Source organism: Notolepis coatsorum (genome assembly GCF_963971535.1).
Source record: "Notolepis coatsorum genome assembly, chromosome: 14".
Classification (NCBI taxonomy): domain Eukaryota; kingdom Metazoa; phylum Chordata; class Actinopteri; order Aulopiformes; family Paralepididae; genus Notolepis; species Notolepis coatsorum.
Window position 1 is genome coordinate 84,950,576 of NC_140178.1, and position 27,969 is coordinate 84,978,544.

Below are 27,969 nucleotides of genomic sequence, written 5' to 3' on the forward strand. Positions count from 1 at the left end.
CTCTGCCAGTGGGTCTTGGACTTCCTGACTGGCAGACCCCAGGTGGTGAGAGCAGGCAACTGCACCTCCTCATCCATCACCCTCAACATAGGGGCCCCCCAGGGCTGTGTTCTGAGTCCCCTCCTCTACTCCCTGTACACACACGACTGTGTGGCTCAGCGGAGTAGCAATACAATCGTCAAATTTGCTGACGACACAGTGGTGGTGGGCCTGATCTCTGCCAACGACGAGAGGGCCTACCTGGAAGAGGTCAAGGTCCTGGCGGGATGGTGCCAGGAAAACAGCCTCTCCCTGAACGTCAGCAAAACAAAGGAGATGATTGTGGACTTCAGGAGGTCGGGGGTCAAGGACTACAGCCCCCTCAGCATCGACGGGGCACCGGTTGAGAGAGTCAACAGCTTCAAGTACCTCGGAGCCCACATATCCGAGGACTTGACATGGACCATACACATTAACAGTGTGGTGAAGAAGGCACGACAACGCCTCTACTTCCTCAGGCGCCTAAGGAAGTTCCAAGTCAGCCAGAAGATCCTTAAGAACTTCTACTCATGTACAATAGAGAGCATCTTGACCGGCAACATCACCTCCTGGTTTGGGAATAGCACTGCAAAAGACCAAAGCAGACTACAAAGAGTGACACGTTCAGCCGAACGCACAATTGGAGGGGGGCTCCCCACCCTCCAGAACATTTACTACAAGCGTTGCAAGGGGAAGGCTAAGAGAATTATTAAGGACTCGAGCCACCCGAACAACTGCCTCTTTGAACTGCTGCCGTCAGGCAAGCGATACAGGAGTCTCAAGGCGAGCACAGAAAGACTCAGAAGTAGCTTCTATCCCCAGGCCATCAGGCTGCTAAACGAACAATGAATGAACACTACACAACAACAACCACCAAACACACATAGCACACACATCCACACGCACACACTCACTTTAAACAAACACACTGTAGCACCCACTACACACACTTTATAGCACACACCCACTTTAAACAAACACACTGTAGCACCCACTCCCCACACTTTATATTTATGGATGAAGGATTGCACTACAACTCGTACACCTTACTGTAAATTGTACCTAAAATTGTACCTCATCCCATTTCTGCTTTGCACTAGATAGTACTGTACATTAGTACACTGCATAGTATTGTGTATTGTATATTATATGGTAACTCAGAACATTGTACATATGTCTATACCGAACAACTGTGACCTCATTTTCTTCTTCTAAATTCATGCTATATTATGTTATTATGTTATTTGATACTATCTTGTCTAGCACAGTCTCTGGAGCGTAACAGTAAGAAGCATTTTGTATGAAAGTATTCTGTACTTCTGTATGACAACTATTAAAGAACTTGAACTTGAGAACTTGAACTTGAACTTGAGTCATTAGGTGTGGGGGGGCTAAGGAGACAATTGTGGAGGGTGAGGGTGTGTTGGGGAGTACTGCTGACTGCCCAAGAGAGAGGGAGGAAGACCAGAGTACCGGACCAGGTTTGTAAATCCTGGGCCTCATACACTCCCACTGTCAGCCTCCAGTTGACGCTCCAGACCCCAAAGACGGAGGTGCAGCTGGCCAGAGTGCTACTGTGTCTCGCTACCTAGTGACCGTGCACCACAGTTCCCACGAAGCAGGGATAATCCACCCTGCTACATATAGTAATAATAATAATAATAATAATGGATGTGATCTCAGTTCTATAAAATCTTCCACAATTCATTGTCTATGGAGCAGCTTCAGACTTCAAACACGTTTGAGTTTTAGCACTCTAGTTTTTGGATTAGGGAGAACATTGCTAATTTTCACTCATATTTTAGACCAGTCTTAGACCAGAGGAATAAATATGTATGAATTCTGAAATTGGGCGTAGTTCCTCTTTAAAGGGTCTTCTTCGGTGTGTTACTACCAGAGGTTGATGTGCTGACAACCAATTCAATGGTCAATTTATTTTGAATTTCCAGACCAGCGTCTTGTTTGAGCCATGACTTCAGACTCTGGTCAAGGCCATGACTCCCCAGACTATTGCATTTATTGTAATGAGGCGTTAAACATTATGCTATCTTGAAAGGTAAGATAAGATCTTAATTAATCCCACAGGGAAATTGTTTAGCTCACTATGTAAACAGACGGCATATTGCTGTCTTGTGGCGGGGGGGGGGGGGGATCGCAACTCACTCTCATTGGAGTCAACAACAGCAGCTGTATTGACAATTTTAAAAAGAAATCCACTTGTAGTGATTGTGAAATCAAGTGTTAAACATAATGTGAGCTTTGTCTTTTAATGTAGGCTGCCACATAGTCGTTGCCATAGCTAAAAATAGGAAAATCCCCATTTATAGGGCATGAAGGGGGGTAGGAGCCCAACACTACACAACAACAACCACCAAACACACATAGCACACACATCCACACGCACACACTCACTTTAAACAAACACACTGTAGCACCCACTACACACACTTTATAGCACACACCCACTTTAAACAAACACACTGTAGCACCCACTCCCCACACTTTATATTTATGGATGAAGGATTGCACTACAACTCGTACACCTTACTGTAAATTGTACCTAAAATTGTACCTCATCCCATTTCTGCTTTGCACTAGATAGTACTGTACATTAGTACACTGCATAGTATTGTGTATTGTATATTATATGGTAACTCAGAACATTGTACATATGTCTATACCGAACAACTGTGACCTCATTTTCTTCTTCTAAATTCATGCTATATTATGTTATTATGTTATTTGATACTATCTTGTCTAGCACAGTCTCTGGAGCGTAACAGTAAGAAGCATTTTGTATGAAAGTATTCTGTACTTCTGTATGACAACTATTAAAGAACTTGAACTTGAGAACTTGAACTTGAACTTGAGTCATTAGGTGTGGGGGGGCTAAGGAGACAATTGTGGAGGGTGAGGGTGTGTTGGGGAGTACTGCTGACTGCCCAAGAGAGAGGGAGGAAGACCAGAGTACCGGACCAGGTTTGTAAATCCTGGGCCTCATACACTCCCACTGTCAGCCTCCAGTTGACGCTCCAGACCCCAAAGACGGAGGTGCAGCTAGCCAGAGTTCTACTGTGTCTCGCTACCTAGTGACCGTGCACCACAGTTCCCACGAAGCAGGGATAATCCACCCTGCTACATATAGTAATAATAATAATAATAATAATGGATGTGATCTCAGTTCTATAAAATCTTCCACAATTCATTGTCTATGGAGCAGCTTCAGACTTCAAACACGTTTGAGTTTTAGCACTCTAGTTTTTGGATTAGGGAGAACATTGCTAATTTTCACTCATATTTTAGACCAGTCTTAGACCAGAGGAATAAATATGTATGAATTCTGAAATTGGGCGTAGTTCCTCTTTAAAGGGTCTTCTTCGGTGTGTTACTACCAGAGGTTGATGTGCTGACAACCAATTCAATGGTCAATTTATTTTGAATTTCCAGACCAGCGTCTTGTTTGAGCCATGACTTCAGACTCTGGTCAAGGCCATGACTCCCCAGACTATTGCATTTATTGTAATGAGGCGTTAAACATTATGCTATCTTGAAAGGTAAGATAAGATCTTAATTAATCCCACAGGGAAATTGTTTAGCTCACTATGTAAACAGACGGCATATTGCTGTCTTGTGGCGGGGGGGGGGGGGGGGGATCGCAACTCACTCTCATTGGAGTCAACAACAGCAGCTGTATTGACAATTTTAAAAAGAAATCCACTTGTAGTGATTGTGAAATCAAGTGTTAAACATAATGTGAGCTTTGTCTTTTAATGTAGGCTGCCACATAGTCGTTGCCATAGCTAAAAATAGGAAAATCCCCATTTATAGGGCATGAAGGGGGGTAGGAGCCCAAGCAACAAACGGACACTCCCACACCTACAATCTTTAATTTAATTTTAAATAGGGTAGCCTATACCTTAACCTTTGTTATGATGGACATCATGTCCAATTTTAAGTGGAGATGATGATTAACTAAAAGTATAGGCTATGCAAAAATAATACATCAAATAGGTTCTAAGAGGACAGATTATGTATGAGCTCAAAGAGGAAGGGACTCAACCCCGCATATGTGAATTACATTTGTATTGCTACTCTCTGCAGGTCTTGTCTTGTTGCTTGTATTTTCAACTCAGGGAATGAAACTGAATTTAAAATCGTAAAAGCGCTGATTGTTTGCCGAGAGCTGTAACAGCATGGGCATTCAACTGGCTTACCCTATACTTTTTACTATATTATTGTCATTCGTTTAATGTAGTCAGTCTTACATTGGCACTGCTTTAACGTTGCATTTACCCATAATCCATTGCTGTATTAGACCCATGTGCCAGTATAACTTTTGTAAAGTAATGAAGCGCAAATGTAAAGTTAATCAATACACAATGAAACAATATCTTTATCTATATCTTTATCTATATCAAGGACCACAATGGAAATAAGTCTTGACTTTTTTGTGTAGCATCCTTGACATTTTTCTGGAATCTTGTATTTTTTTTTTAAAAATGTCTAATCAAATAAAATAAAATATCACATGTCAAAACTATTTTAACACTTTGATTACCACTGGTAATCCTGTTAAATGTCACCACCGACTTCAATGATAGCGTTGTGAATGCATATTCTCTCTCTTAAATGATGGCTGTGTCTAATCTGCCTGTCGTTTATCAATGACTTGTTTGCAGTCAACATTGTCGAAAAGGATGGTTTTTTTATCGGTTCATTTTCGTTTTATAGCATTTTGAAAAGCCCTCGTTTTCAAGGAAAATATAAAGATTCTGTGATAAAAGGCATTTACTGGAATATTCTAGAATACACAAAATCGTTGTCATTTTTCGGCCTATTTATGAATCGTTTTCAAATAAACGCTAGATTATCGATAATATATGTGTACTTATGCACGCTATAGAGGCGGGCTGAAAAATATATTCTCTCATTTCCTCATCAGCGATCACAGCCACACACACGCATAGGGAAAAAGCTATTAGGTCTGATTATCCTAAGACTGGTAAAATAGATTCCTTACCTGAGATCAGATGTTATCCAAAAAGATTATTCCAATTCCTGATCGCCATTCCAAATATCGATCACGCTTATTGATTACAGTGTTGAGTCCTGTAAATACATAATCCACGCGTTTTCCGGGCCGGTGAGCACAATCGATCCTTCAGATGCCTTGAGGGAAAAATAAAATGAGGAAACTGACCACCCCCCCTTCAGCAGTGTAATGTAATGGGGTGCAGTTACACAGGGAGAGACGATAGGGGGCGGTATCTTCCCAATTGAGCTCAGAGACTCTGCAGCACTAACCCGAGGCTCGATTGATGAAATATGAATTCAAATCGCCAATAAAAAAAAATACGGCAAACAAACGATATATGTCGTTGGCGGGCACTCAACTGGCGGCATGAACTAACGACTTATAGCGTTGGTGGCATCCAAAGTGTTAATAAAACAAGATTTCCGTTTTTCATTTCTACTCATTCATCCAAAACAAGACAGCAATTCTACTTCTGCATGCACCGGGAGAATTGAGCTCATAGCACAGATTTGGAGTTGATAGAATGGACATTGCTGTTCTTAGGAAATGTTGCACATGGTGGAAATAATGGAAATTAACATTTCTAACATGAACATTTAGTGTATGTTTAAAGTTGATACATTGCGGCATGGTAGAATTTTACTTTATATTACAACAGTATCCGTTTTTCACATTACAATTAGTGTCTGACACTATAGACACATGTTAAAAGTCAAAGTCAACTTTGTCATTTTCCAATTTGTGCAAGACATACAGAAAAATTCAATTACGTGCCCCCCTTCCCACAGTGTATATAGAAAGAGACAATGAACACAAAAGTAACATAGGACACAATATACAACACACAGGACTATGTACAATATAAACAGTACCTACAATTAAATTAATGAATGAATTAAATAAGAGGTAAAACTTAGTGTAAATATTCCTTAATTTGTGTCAACGTTATAAAAATCCTATTGTATTCAACAAATTAATTATGATACACCACAATGTGCCCTTTCTATCTATTCTAAATCTATGGCCTTGCGATTCCACGGCTGTGCAGTGCCGACAAGAGCAGGCGTTCCATCTCCTCTACAGAAACACTGACACTTCCATTCATTTAATGCAGGGATGTACACAGCATTTCACTTTCAACCAGGTATCTGATTAATTTAATGTATCAATTAGTAGTTCACCCAGTCCTTGGGTACATACGTGTGTGCGTGCGTGCGTGCCGGTATAGTAATAAGGGTTCTTGGTTCTGCCTCTAAAAACCAGATGTATATAGTACCCTGCGTTGTGTTTTGTCCGTTTGATAAACCCTTATTACTTATAAAGACCAACACGGTCTTGTAGAACGACCCGAGAGTGGAAGCATCAATGAGGAGAAGAGAAGTGATCTACTGTTCAGATCCGCTTTTATTTTCAGAGTCCAAAAAGTGAACAACAATGAATCTGGTTCAATGAAAAAAGGAGTATGTGCAATAATATTGATGGAAGCAAACCCTATGCCGTTTGTCATCAATACCAGAATAATCGAACACAATTAAAAATAATGGTCTTCATTGGTTCCTCGATGGCGGTGGCGTCTCCTAAGGAACAAAGAGATTCTGTTCTCGTTCTTGTTATGGTTTGTAACTGACCTCAAACGCAACGGCACAGACAGGAAGTTCAGAGTTAGCCAAAAGCTAGGGCGTATTTATTTACAGAGTCACAAGATGGATGAGGTACAGTAATCAAACAAACGGGGATCTGGCATGTGACGATGTAGCGGCTCTGCAGATACTCCCAGTAGATAGTGGTGAGGAATTGGCATGTGACGTTGTAGCGGCTCTGCAGATACTCCCAGCTTTCACTCACGGTGGAAAACGGAGAGAGAGATATCAGAAACAGCCCAACGAACACACAGAGGCAGAGAGGTGACTGAGTCCAGTATTAATCCCAAGTGACTTGATCTTCGGTGTACCACACGCAAGTTAGCTGAGTCCAGTGAAAAACAACACGGTATTCTTCAGTGTTATTCTAACACACAAATTAGCTGAGTCCAGTGCGAAACAAAACGGAATTCTTCAGTGTTATCCTAACACACAAATTAGCTGAGTCCAGTACAAACAAAAACGGTATTTCTTCAGTGTTCACCAAACACACAAAAAACTGATAATCCAAAAGGACTGTTTCCAAAAACTCACCAGAGCTCAACGCGTAAAGCGGGCAGATAACGAGGCGCAGCTCCAAACGGGGAACCAGGTTCTCCACAGCGGTTCTCCACAAAAAGGTCCTGGAGAGAAAGAAGACAGGAACAGCGACGGGGAAAGGCAGGTATATGCAGTTGTATTCCAGAACGACCCAACATCGATAGCAAGGAGGTCTGTGTATATAAAGCCTTCAGGGGCGCTAATTACAAACTGTGACAGCTGCGGGATGAGATTGATACTTGCTCCAAAAGCGTGTGGCGGGGAATGCACCAATCAACACGGCACCTTAAAGGAACGGAGCGCGTGGCGGGGAATGCATCAATCAACATAGTACCTTAAAGGAACGGAGCGTGTGGCGGGGAGCGGACCAAACCTCACAGTACCCCCCCCTCCACGGGAGCCACCCGGCGACCAGCCCGACCCGGCTCGCCCGGATGGGCACGATGGAAGTCGGTGATCAGGCCGGGATCCACGATGAGCTGGCGGGAGACCCAGCTCCGTTCTTCCGGACCGTACCCCTCCCAGTCCACCAGGTACTGGAACTCCCGACCCCGCCGTCGAACGCCCATCAACCGGCGGACCTGCCACTGGGGGTGACCGTCCACCATCTCGGGAGGAGGTGGTTCCGGAGCAGGAGGCATCAGGGGACTGAGAGAGACAGGCTTAACCCGGGACACATGGAAAACGGGGTGAATGTGCATGGACGCAGGAAGCTTAAGACTCACCGCCGCTGGACTGAGTACCTTCAGAACCTCAAAAGGACCGACCAACCGGGGGTTAAGCTTCTTGGCTGAGGACCGAAGTGGAAGGTCCCTTGCGGAAAGCCACACCCTCTGCCCAGGGTGGTACGTCGGCGCAGGAACCCGGCGCCGGTCAGCCCCACGACTGGCGCGCTCCGATGACCGGAGCAGCGCAGTCCTGGTGATCTCCCAGACCCGACAACACCGGTCGAGGTGGTCCTGTACGGAGGGAACTGCCACCTCCGACTCCTGTGCAGGGAAAAGAGGGGGTTGGTAGCCCAGGGATACCTCAAAGGGTGAGAGGCCGGTGGCGGAACTGACCATGGAGTTGATGGAGTACTCGACCCAGGGAAGGAAACGGCTCCAAGAAGCGGGTTTCTCGGCAGCCACACACGAAGAGCAGACTCCACACTCTGGTTCATCCTCTCCGTTTGTCCGTTAGTCTGGGGATGATAACCAGAGGAAAGACTGACCGTTGCCCCCAATCCCTTGCAAAAAGCCCGCCATACCTGGGAAGTGAACTGGGGCCCCCGGTCCGAGACGACGTCCTGGGGAAAACCATGGAGGCGAAACACGTGGCGTGTCAGGAGGTCCGCCGTCTCGGCCGCCGAGGGAAGCTTGGGAAGGGCCACGAGGTGAACCCCCTTGCTGAACCGATCCACCACGGTCAGTAGGCACGTGTTCCCCTGGGAAGAAGGAAGACCCGTGACCAAGGACGGCTCGGAATGGGAAGCGGCTGCAATAGCCCGGAGGGTGCCTGGTGGGAGGCCTTGCTGCGGGCGCAGACTGCGCAGGCCAGTACGAACTCCTTGACGTCGTTCCTCATGGTGGGCCACCAGAATCGACGAGTGAGGAAGGAGAACGTGCAATGAACGCCCGGGTGGCAGGCGAACCGGCTGGTATGGCCCCACTGGAGGACCCGGGACCGGACAGAGTCGGGGACGAAGAGACGATGAACCGGTACATTGCCTGGAGCGCGATGGAAGCATAGGGCACGCCTTACCACCCCCTCGATGCCCAAGGTGACTACTCCTACCACCCTGGCCTCTGGGAGGATGGGAGTTGGGTCCTCAGTGGTTGGAGCCCCCTTGGAGTGTAACCGGGACAGGGAGTCGGCCTTTGTGTTGCGGGAACCAGGGCGAAACGTCAGCGAGAAGTCGAACCGACTGAGGAAGCTGGCCCATCTTGCCTGCCGGCCATTGAGGCGCTTGGAAGCACGGATGTACGTCAGGTTCTTGTGGTCCGTCCAAATGGTAAATGGCTCCTCGGCCCCCTCTAGCCAATGACGCCACTCCTCCAAGGCAGCCACAACCGCCAGCAGCTCCCGATTGCCGATGTCATAGTTCCTCTCGGCAGGGAGGAAACGACGCGAGTAGAAGGCGCACGGATGTACCTTCTGGTCTGTTGCCGACCGCTGGGATAAGATAGCTCCCAGTCCAGTATCCGAGGCGTCCACCTCTACGATGAACTGTCTCTTGGGGTCTGGATGGAGCAAGATCGGGGCGGAAGTGAACCTCTTCTTGAGGGAGCGGAACGCAGCACACGCCGCTGGGGACCAGTCGAACGGCAGGGCGGGAGAGTTCAGCCTGGTAAGCGGTTCCGCCACTTGACTGTAGTTCCGGATGAATCTTCGGTAGAAGTTGGCGAACCCGAGGAAGCTCTGTAACTCCTTCCGAGAGGTGGGTTCCGGCCACTCCTCCACGGCCCGGATCTTGCGAGGGTCAGCTCGGGTCAAGCCTCTCTCCACGATGAAGCCCAGGTAATCGACGGAGTCGGAGTGGAATCGGCACTTCTCTGCCTTGACGAAGAGCCGATTGTGGAGGAGGCGCTCCAGCACACGGCGGACATGCTGGATGTGTTCCTCGAGGGTCTTGGAGAAGATGAGGATGTCGTCTAGGTATACTACCACAAACTCCTCCAGCATGTCACGAAGGACGTCGTTCATGAGCGCCTGGAATACCGCCGGAGCGTTGGTGAGGCCGAACGGCATTACCAGGTACTCGTAGTGGCCCCTGGGAGTCTTGAAGGCGGTCTTCCACTCATCGCCCTCTCGGATACGGACTAGATGGTAGGCATTCCGGAGGTCCAGCTTGGTAAAGACGGTAGCCTGGGTGAGAGGCTCGAAGGTGGAGTTCATGAGAGGAAGACGGTACTTGTTCTTAATGGTGATCTCGTTGAGCTGGCGATAGTCGATGCAGGGTCAAAGGTCTCAGTCCTTCTTCCCAACAAAGAAGAAACCGGCCGCCACAGGAGAGGAGGAAGGCCGAATGAGTCCTGCTTCCAAGGACTCAGAGATATATTGATCCATCGCTGCCTTCTCAGGGACGGTCAGACTGTAGAGGCGGCTGCCGGGAAGGGGAGCCCCTGAGCGGAGGTCGATGGCACAGTCGTAAGGCCGGTGAGGCGGAAGGGCCTGAGCCCTGGACTTACTGAAAACCTCCTTGAGGTCGTGGTACTCGGGGGGTATGGTCGAGAGGTCCGGAGGCGGCTCACAAACGGATCTCCGGGGCGAGGGACAGGACGCCACCTGAAGACACTGGGCATGACAGGAGGAGCTCCACCCCCTGATGGTACCAGAGGACCAGGCGATGTGGGGCTCGTGCAGCGCGAGCCAGGGCCGGCCCAGGACTACTGGGACAAGAGGGGATCTGGTGATAAAAAACTGGCTGTTAGCTCATGGTTAGCGTAATGTTTATGTAATGTTGATTATATGCAGGCTACAAGGGCTGGCGTGATCTGGTTTCATGGGCGGGATGCACACCTCGGCTTGGATTGCCACATCACCTGGAATGGCAAAGGTGGCAGAAGATGGGAGAACTGTTGCCGGTGTGATTGTGATCCACCTGGGTGGCAACAGCATCGGCTTGAACGGGAACGACCCGGTCACCTTGTTGAGGAAGATGAAGGCAGACGTCTCTTCCCTGGCTCCAAGCTATACTGTATTCCGACATCCTCCCTCGCCGGTGTAACAGAGGTCCCTGAGTAATATCCGCAGTCACAGTGTGTTGTGAAGTGACTGTGGCAGTAAGCGGTACTGCGAGTTAAACTCACTTTCCCTTAAAAGACACATAGACACGTTACCAAGCAATAAATTCACCTCTTGGTATAGCGGTCTATGCTGTCGCCCATGGTGCGGCCGACCCAGGTTCGAAACTCCCTCGGGGCATTGAAATTTAAAACACAACGCAGAAAGAGTACTGTTCTGAAGGTCCAGATTAACACTGAAAGTCTGCGTTTATTATTTTGTATAACTTATATATTGTTTATATATATAAGATATATATCTTTACGTCATCTGTTTGCCTAACAGTATTCATCATTTGCTTATTGTATATGTCCCATTCTTAATGCCGTAGGCGCCAGTGCGCGCGCCCCTCTATACATGTTTCAGAACATGTTCAGGCATGCCCGGACAAGGGAGCTAGCGCATTGACAACCTGACTGTGGGGACCGTCGTGATGATCATAGACCAGTCACTACCCCGAGCTACGTGGCCAGCCGGCCGTGTGAGCAGAGTGATCAATGGTTCGGATGGGAAGGTCAGAGCGGCAGAAGTCATCGTCCAAGGGCGGACTTATACCAGACCAGTAGCTAAGTTGATAGAGCTTCCTGCGTTCCCTGACCCCCCTGACGACGACGATAACCCATCGACTTTATAGGTTACTTCCAGCTCCCCATAGCCCATTATGGAGAAGTTGACTTGACCCTTAATATTAATCTGTGCCCCACATTTTATTTACTAATTAGGTTCGGACTAATTAGGGGGTGGCTGTTCTGAAGGTCCAGATTAACACTGAAAGTCTGCGTTTATTATTTTGTATAACTTATATATTGTTTATATATATAAGATATATATCTTTACGTCATCTGTTTGCCTAACAGTATTCATCATTCGCTTATTGTATATGTCCCATTCTTAACGCCGTAGGCGCCAGTGCGCGCGCCCCTCTAGACATGTTTCAGAACATGTTCAGGCATGCCCGGACAAGGGAGCTAGCGCATTGATCTGTACAGGTGAACAGGCGGAGTCCACAGGGAACTAAGATAGAGTGTGTTGTGGAGAAGACGTTCAGCAGCAGCATTAACAGGAAAACTAGCAGAGTGAGAGAGAAGACGTCTGGTGCAGTTGTACACAGACCGAGAGCAGCGCCGTTAATAGAGTGTCCGCCATTTTGTGTACTTATACTGTCTGGCCATTAACATATTCTTTAGCAGTGGTTTAATCTAACATATCTCAATACAGTCAGGGTTGTGTAGCCCCTTAGCTACAATTGGTCCTTCGAGCCGGAGGGTATCAGTAATAATAATATTAGTGATAACATGGCCAGCGGCGGACACTCTCCAATCGGCTCTCCCCCATTAGCTCGGGTCCCAACGAGAGAAGGGGATGTACGAGTTGTATGCCAACTCCAACGTGGAGCGCATATTGGAGAAGCTCCCCCCATTCCGCAAAAGAACGTTTTCGGCGGCAAAGAAACGACCGTGACCCGAATGGCCCAGAACAGTCACTGCTGGATCTTGCTGACTTCCTAGCCAGGGAGGTTAGCAGCCTAAGAATTGACACCTTCGCATGGGGTGGCTCGAACATTAAAGAGGGACGGAGGAGGTTTAAAGACCAAAGCAGGCCCATCAGTGATGCACCAGGCCGAGTCTGTGTCACGGCATAAGAGTCACAACCCCCCCGCCAAGGAGAAATGGAAGATCGCATGACAATACTGCGACAACGAACACTGGCTGTCACAGTGCGACGCATTCAAGAAACTGACCACCGTCGAAGTAAGTCAGTGGATTAAAGCTAACCGCCGCTGCTTCCGCTGCGCGCGCGGCCACATGGCAGCAGAATGCCGCCTTAAGAAGAAGTGTGGCAAGTGTGACGGCGCTCACCTCGAAGCACTGCACGAGAGCAACAAGCGCCCACCAGCTCCACAAAGCAACTCGAGAACAGAAGTACTCTACATCGACCCCGCGAATAGTGGGAGCTCCAGAGTGCTCCTCAAGGTAGTACGAGTACTCCTCAGTCACGGGGACAAGGTACTCGACACCTACGCCGTCCTCGACGACGGGTCGGAGAAGACACTCCTCCTCGCCTCCGCCGCGACCCAGTTGGACCTGCGGGGTCCAGAGGAGACCATGACCCTCCGTACCATTCGTTGAGACTTAAAGACAATCAAAGGTGAAAACATCTCGTTCACCATTGCAGCGATCGACCAGCCTGAGAAGCGGTACAGCATCAGCAAGGCGTTCACGAGCTACGACATAGGTTTGTCACGCTACGATTACCCCATCCCACAGTTGAGGGAAAAGTACGACCACCTACGTCAACTGCCCATACCGCTCATCAGCGGCGCTACACCGACCCTACTCATTGGCTCCGACCACGCGGACCTCATTGTCCAAACTGATGCGGTCCACATCGGACCCAGAGGATGCCCAGCCGCGGTTAAGACTCGACTGGGATGGACGCTCCAGGGCCCCCTCTCCAGGCCTTCCAGCCGACCAACGTCCACACGCTGCCTTTACACCAAGGTGAGTGTTACGACCCCTGTGAGTCTAAGGGTAAAGGGCTGTAACATAACAGTTGGTTGACAGAAAAGATGGACCACGTTTGTAAACAACAATGATATTTATTGAAAGATGCAAAGGAAGCACATGTAGCTCAGGGGTGAGCCCAGGCCAAAACAACAAACAAACACCACTATACTCCAAATAAACACAATCTAATCTATGGTAAAAGAGATTACATTACCTAAACTACTCTTACCTAACCAAAACAGGAGAAAACAATGTCCAAAGGAAATGGCAGCTCACCCCATCTGTGCTTCCTGAGAAAGAGAGAAAAACACATTAATTATACAGAAACAAAAGCAGAATATATACAAAAACAAACTATGGCTAACAATGCTCTCTCTGTGGCCATACACACACAAGGAAATTACTACTAAGCACCAAAGGCAATAAACGAAATGCAATACTGTCAAAGTTACAGGTTTACCAAAAACACAACATGCCTAGCCTCATGCCAGAGAGAGAGAAAGACTGAAGTGAGAAGCCATGTTTTAACAGGTGTGGGGTGATCCATGATTGGGTGGTGTGGATTGAGTGTTGGAGTCTGAAGCCATCCACCAATCGGTGCTGTATTGCAATAATGGAAGGATTGGCCTGGCAGGGACCAATGGGGAAGGGAACAATGGCTGGAGGGAGGAAACAAAATGGAGAACACACACACATGGAGACACACACTGGGGAATATATACATTGGGATGTAACACCCCCATACATAAGACAAAAACATGTTTGACACCTAACACCAACTAAACATGTTTTTTTTTTTTTTTTAACAACGAGATAACATGTACTTCAAAACAAAGAGCTATGAAAAAACGAGCAGTTGGTACAACAACCACTCGGGTCAACAATGACAGAACGAGTTGACAGCAACAGACAACGAGTCGACAGCAAAATAGAACAAGTCGACAGCAATACACAGTAGAACGAGTCGACAGCAACAGACAACGAGTCGACAGCAAAATAGAACAAGTCGACAGCACGAGAGATTTAACTCCGAGATAGAGCATCCGCCAACACATTCTCAGACCCCTTCTTATGCTTTATGCTGAGGTTATAATTTTGCACTATGAGCGCCCAACGCATGAGGCGCTGATTGTGGTTGTACATCCGCGACAGAAAAACCAATGGGTTGTGGTCGGTGTATACTACCACTGGTAATACGCTCGAACCGACATACACCTCAAAATGTTGCAACGCATACAACATAGCCAAAGTCTCCTTTTCAATAGTGGAATAGTTTAGTTGATGTTTGTTAAATTTCCGGGAGAAATAACAAACCGGGTGACTGACACCATCATGATCTTCCTGTACTAACACCCCTCCAGCTCCCACCCCGCTGGCATCCACCTCCAGCTGGAACGGCAGGGAGAAATCTGGAGCAGAGAGAACAGGGGAACTGCATAAGAGAGCTTTAACACCATCAAATGCATTTTGACAATCAGCTGTCCAAATGAATGGTTTGGACGGGCTACACAGGCTAGTGAGAGAAGTGACGACAGAAGAAAAGTTCCGGCAAAAACCACGGTAATACCCAGCCATCCCAAGGAATCTACGCAATTCCCGCCTAGTAGTAGGCACTGGAAAAGTTGTGATTGCAGATATTTTTGCATCCACCGGACGCACTTGGCCTTGTCCTACCTGCTTACCAAGATAGGTAACCGTAGCCTTGCCGAACTCACACTTGGCAAGGTTAAGGGTCAGGGAGGCTCCAGCTAAGCGGTCAAAGACAGTTTGCAAGGTTGTCATGTGGTCACGCCAGTTGGTCGAATAGACAACCAGGTCATCGAGATAGGCATTACAATTTGGAACACCAGCCAGGACTAGGGTCACCAGTCGCTGGAAAGTGGCCGGGGCATTACGCATTCCAAAAGGCATTACAGTATATTGCAAAAAATTGTCAGGAGTAACAAACGCCGAGATTTCCGAGGCACGGGGGGTCAAAGGGACCTGCCAGTAACCCTTTAACAAATCTAGTTTGCTAACATAGGTGGCAGATCCAAGGTTGTCAATACAATCTTCCATGCGGGGCAGTGGGAAGGAATCAGGCACGGTGACAGCATTTACCTTTCGGAAATCAGTACAAAATCTAGGAGTTCCATCCGATTTGGGAGCTAACAAGCAAGGTGAACTCCAGGGACTGCAACTTGGCTTGGCTAAACCATGTTTTAACAAATAGTCAACCTCCTGTTGCATCATGGCCCTCTTGGTGATGTTAACACGGTATGCATGTTGCTTGATAGGCACAGCATTGTTAACATTAATATCATGGGCCAATACAGAAGTACAGGAGGGAACATCACCAAACAGAGCCATGTAGGCCTGAATCAAATTTGTGATGTCCTCTCGCTGCTCTTCAGGTAAGTGTGCTAAGTGAGTGGGCAGGTTCAATAACATCTCAGTGTTGGACAATCTAGCACCCTGATGGGCTGCATTGCGCAACTCCAAGCCATCTACGTCCTCACCACTAACGTCAGGAGAGTCCGGAACTATTGGAGTTGAGGCAACAGCAGAGACAGCCAGTCCGGCTGTCTGGTCTGAGGTCTTCACCTGCACACTATCTCTGGAAAAATATGGTTTAAGCATATTGATGTGGCAAACACGAGAGTGACGTTTACGATCAGGGGTGCGAACCACATAGTCTGTATCACTTATCTTCTTGTCTATTGCATACGGTCCGGAAAAACGAGCGGAAAGAGCAGAACCAAGGATAGGTAACAGGACTAGAACCTTATCACCTGGCTGGAAAGATCGAGAAACAGCTTTCTCGTCATAGCGCCGTTTCATAGTTCTCTGGGAAGAAGAGAGCGCTTCTTTTGCGAGAGAGCACGCCTGATGCAGTCGCTCTCGAAACTGGCTAACAAAATCTAGAACATTAGTGGGTGTGCTGGCACCCTTTGACATGAACCGTTCTTTAAGAACTTTCAGAGGCCCTCTAACAGTGTGCCCAAAAACGAGCTCAGCAGGACTGAAACCAAGAGACTCCTGTATGGTCTCTCGCGCAGCAAATAGAACAAGGGGGACACCCTCATCCCAATCTTTCTCTGTGTCTAAGCAATATTTACGCAGCATGGACTTTAAGGTCTGATGCCAACGTTCTAGAGCCCCCTGAGTTTCAGGGTGGTAGGCACTGGACACTATATGTCGGATACCCAGGGACTGTAACACTTGCTCAAATAACCTAGACAGGAAGTTGGTGCCTTGGTCCGTTTGTACTACCTTAGGCAGTCCAAACGTGGAGAAGAACTTCGTCAAAGCCTTAACTATTACAGGTGCTGTAATTCTGCGAAGAGGGATAGCCTCAGGGAAACGGGTGGCGGTACACATTATTGTCAACAAAAACTGATTGCCGGCTTTGGTCCTTGGCAACGGACCAACACAGTCAACTATGACATGTTCAAATGGTTCACCGACCGCTGGTATAGGACAGAGGGGAGCAGGTGGAATTACCTGGTTTGGCTTTCCGGTGATCTGACAAGTACTACAGGTACGACAGTACTGTGCTACATCGGACTTCAAACTGGGCCAAAAGAAATGTTGAAGTATTCTGTTGTATGTTTTAGTGACTCCCAAGTGTCCAGACCAAGGGTGGTCATGGGCCAAGAACAGTACATGCTGACGATAAACTGCAGGGACAACAATCTGATAAACAGTGCTCCAGTCTGGTACCTGATCTGGTAGCCCTATCTCCGATTGTGCATGCTCTGCCAGTCTAGTACCATGGGACCTCCATGTACGCATCAAAACTCCTTCATCCACAAAATAAGAATGCAACTCTCTCCTCTGTTCTGTTTCAAGAGAAGAGAAACATTTTGCAAGAGAAGGGTCAGCCTTCTGGGCAGTAATTAGCATTTCACGAGTAACGGGCAACTTCAAAGCGTCGGAACTAGTTACAGTTGTCAGTGGGGGTACCTTACTATTAGTCGGTGGTTTGTCAGCGGTATCAGAAGTTGGAGCCAGCAACTCCTCCCTGACAAAGGCTGAAGCAAAAACAGAGTCAGACAAATTAATTTCATCACCTCTCTTTTTCAATTGAGCCCGAGTGACAACACTTGCAGAAAAAACTTCAGGGAAGTTCTGTGACAAGTCATCAGGCAGAGAATCTGTGTCTGGGTGATCCAACACTTCCAGCACAGCGTTCACCTGTCCTCCAGCTAAATCATTTCCCATGATAAAGGAAATGCCTTTAACTGGCAAGGAGGGTCTCACCCCTATTTTAAAGAAACCAGTGACCAAATCAGATTGTACATGAATACAGTGTAACGGGGCTGGCACGAAACCCATCTCAATACCTTGAACCAGGACACTAGAACCACAGGAAGATTTCTCAGACAGAGGTAGTACATCAGAGAGGATAAAGGATTGTGAGGCTCCAGTATCTCGTAAGATCTGAACTGTACACTGATCTTTTGGATCCCCTGTCAAGGAAACTAAACCCTTGGAAGTAAATGGCCTGAAACAAGGATCGAGAACATCCTGATCATTGTGCATCTGTTGATCGGAATCAGGTGCCATTTTAATCAGACCAACCCCTTTGGGTTGTCTAAAGTTCTGAGAGGACGGTTGCTGCTTACGTTTCAATGTTAAACAGTCAGAAATAACATGACCAGATTTATGACAGTAGTAACATGTCCGCTCATCTTTTGAGCGTGGAGGTGACATTTTTGGTCGGGGGTGTGTGAATTCTGAATGGTTGGGGACAGAAGGTCTCTGAGAGAAATCATGGGGGGGAAACGAGTCACGCCTATCTACAAACACAGTTTTATGGGTTAGCGCAAACTCATCAGCTAATACAGCAGCTTGCTGCAGAGTGGACACTTTCTGCTCACTCAGGTAAATTACAATACGCTCTGGCAAACGATTCTTAAACTCTTCTAATAGAATGAGTTCTCTGAGAGAGTTAAGATCTGAGGCCTTGCTTGCTGCACACCATTTATCAAAGAGAGTTCCCTTCTCTCTAGCAAACTCTACAAAGGTCTGGTTGACAGCTCTCTTGTGACTGCGAAACCTCTGCCTATAAGCTTCGGGCACAAGCTCATATGCACGAAGGATGGCAGCCTTCACAGTATCATACAATAGACTATCTTCTAGGGAAAGTGTTGAACAAACCTCTTGGGCTTTACCAGTCAATTTGCATTGAAGCAACAAAGGCCAGACCTCTCTTGGCCAGCGCAATGAAGCAGCAATACGCTCAAACACATTAAAATAAGTATCAACTTCGGTCTCTCGGAACGGAGGCACCAAAGCAATGTGTTTACTTATATCAAAAGTGTGTGATGAATAAGCTGTGGAGGAGGACATACCCGGGCCTTGTGGAGGAGTCGGTGTAGCAGAGTTGGATCCACTCCTTTGGTCTCCCAGCTCCAACTCCCGCAGTCTGAGCTCTTTTTCCACCTCAAGCTCCAACCTACGGATGTTAATAGCCCTTTCATTTTCCGCCTCAAGCTCCATTTTACGAAGCCGATACTCCGCCTCACGTGCTTGTGCCTTCTCCTGAGCCTCCATCTGGAGACGGGCTATTCTAACCTTCACCTGGGCCCCTTCTCGAGACCCAGTTGACACAGGAGAGGTCAAGTGAAAATGTGGCAATGTGACGTTCACACCTGCCTTTTCAGCACCATGGGCTTGCTCCTCAGAAGGCGGTGCTTCTGTAAGTTCACCAGGAGGACTTGCATGTTCATCAGAGACCGCAGGTAAAACAAGCGTCCCCTGCTCCAACAGCTTATCTACCACAAGACACCTGATATCCTGCTTAAGATGCTTTTGTTGAACCGAGAGTTGAAAATGTGTGGCAATCTCCACTAAGTCTGCCTTGCGGCAGCTATCTAGCGCTTCCCAAGTAGGATTGCTCAAGAATTTCCCCAGATCAAAAGTACTAACTGCCATTATCTTTTTCTTACACAAATGCCATTTTTACACAAATTAATTAATAACTATACAAGTGTAAACAAACACAGTTCACCAAATCCATCAACCAACAATTGAACACGGGTTACAAGATCCAGGCAGAGCCCCCATTTATGTTACGACCCCTGTGAGTCTAAGGGTAAAGGGCTGTAACATAACAGTTGGTTGACAGAAAAGATGGACCACGTTTGTAAACAACAATGATATTTATTGAAAGATGCAAAGGAAGCACATGTAGCTCAGGGGTGAGCCCAGGCCAAAACAACAAACAAACACCACTATACTCCAAATAAACACAATCTAATCTATGGTAAAAGAGATTACATTACCTAAACTACTCTTACCTAACCAAAACAGGAGAAAACAATGTCCAAAGGAAATGGCAGCTCACCTCATCTGTGCTTCCTGAGAAAGAGAGAAAAACACATTAATTATACAGAAACAAAAGCAGAATATATACAAAAACAAACTATGGCTAACAATGCTCTCTCTGTGGCCATACACACACAAGGAAATTACTACTAAGCACCAAAGGCAATAAACGAAATGCAATACTGTCAAAGTTACAGGTTTACCAAAAACACAACATGCCTAGCCTCATGCCAGAGAGAGAGAAAGACTGAAGTGAGAAGCCATGTTTTAACAGGTGTGGGGTGATCCATGATTGGGTGGTGTGGATTGAGTGTTGGAGTCTGAAGCCATCCACCAATCGGTGCTGTATTGCAATAATGGAAGGATTGGCCTGGCAGGGACCAATGGGGAAGGGAACAATGGCTGGAGGGAGGAAACAAAATGGAGAACACACACACATGGAGACACACACTGGGGAATATATACATTGGGATGTAACAGTGAGCGACACAGACAACACTCTCCTACAGCACATTGAGAGGCTATGGACACTAGACTCGCTGCCATTCAAGAACGAACGCAAGATGGTTCGGTCCAAAGAGGACAAGTATGCCATCGCTCTACTCGAGCAGAAGACTATGAGGGTCGAGGTCGACGGAGTGCTAAGATACGCAACCCCACTCTTGAGGCGGGAAGGGATGCCCACTCTGCATGTGCCTAAGGGAGCGACGCACCACTACCTACAGAGCACTGAGCGGTGCCTCGCCAAGGATCCCCCCCAAGCAACGATCTATCCCACCGAGATAGAGAAGCTGGTAACGGCCGGCCACATAAAGAAAATCGATGACCACGAGGCAGAAGGGACGACAGAGTCCTGGTACGTGCCCCACCACAAGGTCACCCACAACGGAAAGAACCACATTGTGTTCAATTGCAGTTATCAGATTGGACAGCAGAATCTGAATAACCTACTACTGCCAGGCCCGACACTCGGACCCTCCCTCCTCGGCGTTCTGATACGCTTTCGTCAGGACAAAGTGGCCATCAGCGGCGACATCAAGGGGATGTTCCTACAAGTTCGACTGATGGAGGAAGACAAGCCTTTACTGAGGTTTCTGTGGAGGGAGAGGCTCGACGACGAACAACCCTCGATATACCAATGGGAGGTACTCCCCTTCGGCACCACCTGCAGCCCGTGCTGCGCCACGTTCGCGTTACAGAAGCACGTGGCCGAAGACCCCGGAGCTGACAATGATGTCCGACACAGCGTTGAACGAAGTTTCTACGTGGACAACTGCCTACAGAGCGTATCCACGCCAGAAAAAGCAGAGAGCATCCTAATGAAGCTACGGGCTTCGTTAGCCAAAGGTGGATTCGACCTACGACAGTGGGCCAGTAGCGACCCTCAAGTTCTCCGGCACCTCCCTCCAGAGACTAAGGCCGCGAGCAGCGAGACCTGTATGGCGCACACCCCAGGCGAAGCGCAAGAGATGACTCTGGGCCTCGTCTGGCGCTTCAAGACGGACTCGCTTCACTACCGACACACACCTCTGAGGACGGATCAAGAGACGTCCACGACTAGACTGACCACTCGGCGGAGTGTGTACCGAACACTCGCCAGCCAGTACGACCCAATGGGGTGTATCCTCCCCTACACCACCCAGGCGAAGATGCTGGTGAGAGAACTGTGGGCGAAGGAGCAGGGCTGGGACGACCCCATACCCGAGCACCTAGCCACCACATGGAGAGAGTGGGAGGATGAATTTGTCTTACTCCGCGAGGTGGCCATCCCGCGGAGCTACTTCCCTTCTACCGTGCGACTGGAGACGTGTCAGATAGACTTGCACGTCTTCAGCGACGCCTCAGAAGTGGCGTACGGATCAGTGGCCTACCTGAGGGCTCGAGAAGAGGGAGTTCTGAACTCCAAGCCCCTCGGCTACGTTCCAAGCGACGTAGCTGACATCGAACCCATCACCCCAAACTACCTCTTGATGGCGCGGCCGGACCCTGCCCTTTCTCAGATGGTGTACAGACAGGACGGGATGAACGGACGGAGAATGTGGAGACACAGCCAAGTACTGGCCGACCAGTCTTGGGCCCGCTTCCTCCTACGCTACTTACCCTCCCTTCCAGCCCGTCAGAAATGGGTGAAAGACAGGGACAACCTGACTGTGGGGACCGTCGTGATGATCATAGACCAGTCACTACCCCGAGCTACGTGGCCAGCCGGCCGTGTGAGCAGAGTGATCAATGGTTCGGATGGGAAGGTCAGAGTGGCAGAAGTCATCGTCCAAGGGCGGACTTATACCAGACCAGTAGCTAAGTTGATAGAGCTTCCTGCGTTCCCTGACCCCCCTGACGACGACGATAACCCATCGACTTTATAGGTTACTTCCAGCTCCCCATAGCCCATTATGGAGAAGTTGACTTGACCCTTAATATTAATCTGTGCCCCACATTTTATTTACTAATTAGGTTCGGACTAATTAGGGGGTGGCTGTTCTGAAGGTCCAGATTAACACTGAAAGTCTGTGTTTATTATTTTGTATAACTTATATATTGTTTATATATATAAGATATATATCTTTACGTCATCTGTTTGCCTAACAGTATTCATCATTCGCTTATTGTATATGTCCCATTCTTAACGCCAGTGCGCGCGCCCCTCTAGACATGTTTCAGAACATGTTCAGGCATGCCCGGACAAGGGAGCTAGCGCATTGATCTGTACAGGTGAACAGGCGGAGTCCACAGGGAACTAAGATAGAGTGTGTTGTGGAGAAGACGTTCAGCAGCAGCATTAACAGGAAAACTAGCAGAGTGAGAGAGAAGACGTCTGGTGCAGTTGTACACAGACCGAGAGCAGCGCCGTTAATAGAGTGTCAGCCATTTTGTGTACTTATACTGTCTGGCCATTAACATATTCTTTAGCAGTGGTTTAATCTAACATATCTCAATACAGTCAGGGTTGTGTAGCCCCTTAGCTACAAGTACCATACAATCGGTCACACCGGGTCTGGAGGCGACAGACCTGTCCGATAGGGGCTTCCATTGTATCGACACACCTTAGTCCGGAGGGAAATGGAATATTCCGTGACAACATCTGTACAACCTTGCCGTCTGTGCCGTGATGCTCTTCCCTCGCACCCCCAACGGCTCTTTTAACACATTCAGGGCCATTGGGACCCGTCTAATCTCTATACGGCCAGCATATCGAAACAAACTTTCATTGTGTGTGAGGCTGTTTGTAGAGCTAAATCTATACTTTATATTATTGCTATCTGTCCATTCTCATTGTCAATTGACACTATAAACTGTCCCTTCAATATGCCTTAAATAAATAATTTTTTCATCAATACGTTCCCATTTCATAGCGTCGTGAATATGAACGTTATAGCAGAATGTTCTGGGGTATTTCCTGGAACGCGAGATATAGGGTGCTAAGCTAATAACGTTAAATCGAATGGCGTTTCGGCTATAGACAAGCTAGAGCTAAAACTCAAAATGCATATTGTCGGTATCATGGTCCACCATGAATGCATGAAAGGGGGGGGGGGGCGGGGGACGTTGTTTCTGATTATTGATTACCAATAACGGCATTAGCCTCAGTAGCCTTATTCGCTGATCGGCTGGTTGGGTATGATAACAAGACCTGATCAGCATGTAATTTACGTGAAAAAGCTCTTACCTGTGGCCGGTTGGATCCCAAATAGGATTTCCCAGTTATCGATCGCCATCTGGTAGATCCATATGTCCATTCCTTTACTGCATACTGAATTCAGCGTCCCAAAAACTATTCCAGGCCATGGGCTACACGCATAGCTTTAGGCTAACAGAAAAGTCCATTCTTGGCCCCGAATGTGTTAAGAGCCAACACATGTTCGTTGAAAGAGCACATTCTATTCTCAAAACACAAAGGAGCTATACAACTTAAGTATTCTCAATCTTACATATGTATTTATGTATTATTATTTGCTATAGACCTGACATGACAAATAAATACTTCTTCTATGCCTGCAGTCTTGTTGGGTGTTGCTGCGCTTAGCGACCCCTCAGTTCACCCCGTGTTGTTCGAGTGCAACTTCCTGGTAGTTAAACTCTGAAACCTCCATCTTTACCAATTTTGACTATCTCAATTCTCTCACTGAATTTGCCATTACTAAGGGGTCTTTTTTTCTTTGATATTCACTAGGGAACAAGCGTCCCTTAAAATTGACATCAAATGTATTAACCTATGCACACACCCCTTCATAAAAATAAAGGGGTACTTGAAACTATACCTTAATTTCAGTCAGAGGTTAACAGTCGATGAAGCGTCGATCTGTTTTGACCTTTTGTGTTGCATTAAGTACAAACTAGCACACGGTGGCGCCATTAAACCACCAATAAGTCCACAGAAAGGCTTGTTTCTTTTTTAAACTGACATGATGTAATTATGAATGATGCAGTTTTGTCCCTCCATGACACGAAAGTAGCGAAGATAAATGAATCATACGTAATTGGTATATGTTGTGCAGACATACGCTTTTGAGCTCCGTGTTAAACTGGAGATGTTACCTGTCAGGAGCTCTCTCTCTCTCTCTCTCTCTCTCTCTCTCTCTCTCTCTCTCTAAACCAAGGACTCACTCCACACTGAGGAGACATACCACAGGCGGGTAGAACGAAGGTTATCCTATAACCCTAGTTATATGAGTAATAGCGAGCGCTTTGCTCTATTGGAACTATCCCTTTAATCATATCCTAAAATGAAAATGTTTACCAAGTGTACGACCTGCCCACCTGCCTGACCACTCCCACATATAAGCGGGGTCATGGCCAGGGGTGCAGTCATAATATCAGAACTGCCTGTACGCTTAGGTCATTCGGCAACAGCAAAGGTTCAACAAGGATTTAGCAGCACTCTGCAAAAAGAAAAACACTGCATTTCACAGTGGTGACAAGGAAGCGTACAAATCAGCCAAATATGAACTCCGGTCTGCTATCAGGAAGGCCAAATCAAACCACTCAACAAAACTAGAAAATCTATTCAATGACAATAACCCCAGAGCAGTCTGGAAAAATCTCCAACAGATGACAAACTACAAAGCACGCCCCCCCCCCCCCCAGCAGCAGATGAAGACCCTGACCTCCCTGATAAACTCAATCAATTCTATGCAAGGTTCGATAATGTCACTCACAGCACACCCACCTTCCCCCCTCCTCGGCCCCCCCTCCTCCCTCCCCCTTTCTCCATCCAGGAGGACAAAGTGAGGGCGGTCTTCAAAAAAAGCAATAAAAGAAAAGCAGCTTGGCCCGACCATCTCTCCCCTGCAGTACTCAGCTACTGTGCTGACCAGCTAGCCCCTGGCTCTTCTCCATCTACACCAACCAACTCATCTCCCTGGACAGCTCAGTAAAAATCTTTAAATATGCAGACGACACCACCATCCTCGACCTGATCACAAATAACGACGGGACCTCATACTGGCGAGAGGTGGACAGAGCAGCGAGATGGTGCTCCATCAACAACCTCCTGCTCAACACCTGCAAAACTACAGAAATAGCCATCGACTTTAGATCTGCCAACAAAACACACAAACTCTCACTATCAATCACTGACCAATCCATAACTCTGACGGACTCACTCAAATTCCTCTGCACCCACATCAACAATAACCTAAAATGGGACACCAACATCACTTACATCACAAAAAAGGCCCAGCAGCGCCTGTACTTCCTCAGGCAACTGAGGAAGTACAGGGTCAAACGCCACCTGCTGGTCCAATTCTACACTGCCATCATACAAAGCATACTCACCTCTTCAAAACAGTCTGGTACGGTTCCGCACAAAAACTATCCATTCAAAAACTTCAGCGCATCATAAACAAGGCCTCCAAAATCACAGGATGTGACCTTCCCTCCCAGGACTCCATCTTCACCTCCCGCACAACCACCCGCGCCAGAAAAATAGCTAAGGACCCCTCAGACCCAGCACACCCCCTGTTTCAGCCCCTGCCTCACGGTAGGCGCTTTAAGTCCATCCTTTCCAAAACCACCCGCTTCAAAGACAGCTTCTTCCCCACCGCCATTCGGACCCTGAACTCCCTTGACCCCCCTCTCCCCCTTCCGCCCCCACACTAACCAAGCTCCTGACCGATGGACTAGATTCTTCTGTGTGTTTATGTTGTGCTGTGTTGTGCTGTGCTGTATTTATGTATTTATTGTGTCATGTTGTACTGTATTATGTATCCACCCTGGCCTGTACCGAACAAGAATACCACCAACCTGGTTGCGTGGCAATAAAGGAAACTTGAACTTGAACTTGAACGCTGTTTAAATGACGCCACGTCCATGCGCGCTACCGCGCGTGCACGCGCATGCGCATACATGTTCCCTCGCGTGCGCACAGAACAGATGATTATTATGCATAAATAGTAGGAAACATGTTTGTATAGGAAATTACAAGTTTTAGTTTAGTTTTTGTAAATATTGCCTTGAAATAGAGAAGCTGAAAAAGGTAGCAGGATGTAGCCTTCAATATATAAAGAAATTATATTGTCAACAGATATGGTTGAAAAACAAACAATGTTTTAAATGTAATTGTAGATACAATATTGTAGTTACAATTTCTTTAATTGAATTAACTTAAACTAGAAAAGTAAATACAAACTAAATTAACAATGTAACTTAGTTTACAGAAGGACAGTTTCCTTCTGAAGCACAACTTAATGCCTCATCCTTCCAGTCGGGACCTTTGTCACAGAGCTCCACAGATCAAGCAAACACCCAAAGGGCTTGTATTTTGGTTTTGCACTTCTCGTTCTTTGTTATGTTATTGGTATCCTATTATTATGCAAAGTCTAGGTGATAGATAAGTGCCGGTACTTGGCGCACGGCGCGACGAGTCGAGTGAAAGTTGTGAACGCATTTTTGTGTGCACGCGCGTGCACATCCGTGCGCATACTTATGCTCAGAAGACTGCTGGGACGGCATGGTACCGCATGGGACCACCACTGCACCACTGGTCATGGCCGCACACCGCAGCTCCTTCCCTATTTTCACCACCGAAACCGTGTCATAGCACCGCTTTATATTTAGTGTTAAAGTAGTTAGTTTAGTTATAGGAGCTGTGTTGGCATTTTCTTTTGTTTCTCCCTCTCTCACTAATTTACAGGAGAAAGAAAGGATAATGTCGTCACCACCGGAGAGTCTAGAAGATGATGATGATTCTGACCTCCACCGGCGCTTCGCATTGGGGCGCGCGTCGCTGAGCAGTTCCCCCGCCAGCGTTGTGCTCCGGCTATGCAGCTGGATACTATGCCGTGAGAGGCGGTCGGCTGAGAGAGCTGACGGTCTCTCTAGGGCGGGTGGTGTTTTGCGACGCAAGCCTCAGGTGTGTCAGTTGTGCGGGGGCAACTGCGCAGCTTGCGTAAGGTTGGCTCCAAGCAAGAATCCCTTCGTTGCCTCTCCATAGCTGTATGGAGGGGGTTCTAGTTTGATGCCCCACGATAAAACAGTGCTCCTCCTCAGAGAGGTCGTAGCTTTGTTTTCCTGGGGCCGTGATTCCGAGTCTACGGTTCAAGTGCCCGGTCTCTGAAGACGGATACCCTCAGCCACCGCACTGGCCCCGCTTTTCAAGACGAAAGCTCCGGGCGCGGAGGATGTTTCACTGTGTTTCATTAGGAGAATATCTCCGAGCTCAATACGGCTGCAGCCCGCATACAACGGAGCTTGCTGCCGATGCCGCTGTATCTGGTAACACGTTCTGTGAGAGGGACGTGTGTTGCCTTCCCTTTTTTCTTTTGGATAAAAAGAAGGAGAGACAGTCGGCTGTCTGAAGTGTCTGAAGTGTTTGGCCTGTATCGCTATTCCTCACGTTACACAGCTTCAGTAGTAGCCGCTTTAGCTTGCTACTGCGTTAGCTGGTGGCTATCGATAGCCGGTAAGAGCTAGCTGTTAGGCAAAGCCGTTAGCTTGCTGCTGTGTTAAGGCTGGAAACGTTAGCTTGATACTATCCGTCAGCCTGGAGTTAGCTGTTAGCTTGTGCTAAAACCGTTGGCATGAGGAAGTAGCGGGCCCTGAGCACTTTGACTCTGCGTCATCTCTGGCAGAAGATGTCGTCTGCCTGCACCATGACCGGCCGCAGGATGTGGGCGTCGCGCCGGCGCCACCCCGACCCTGCTCATAGGATCCG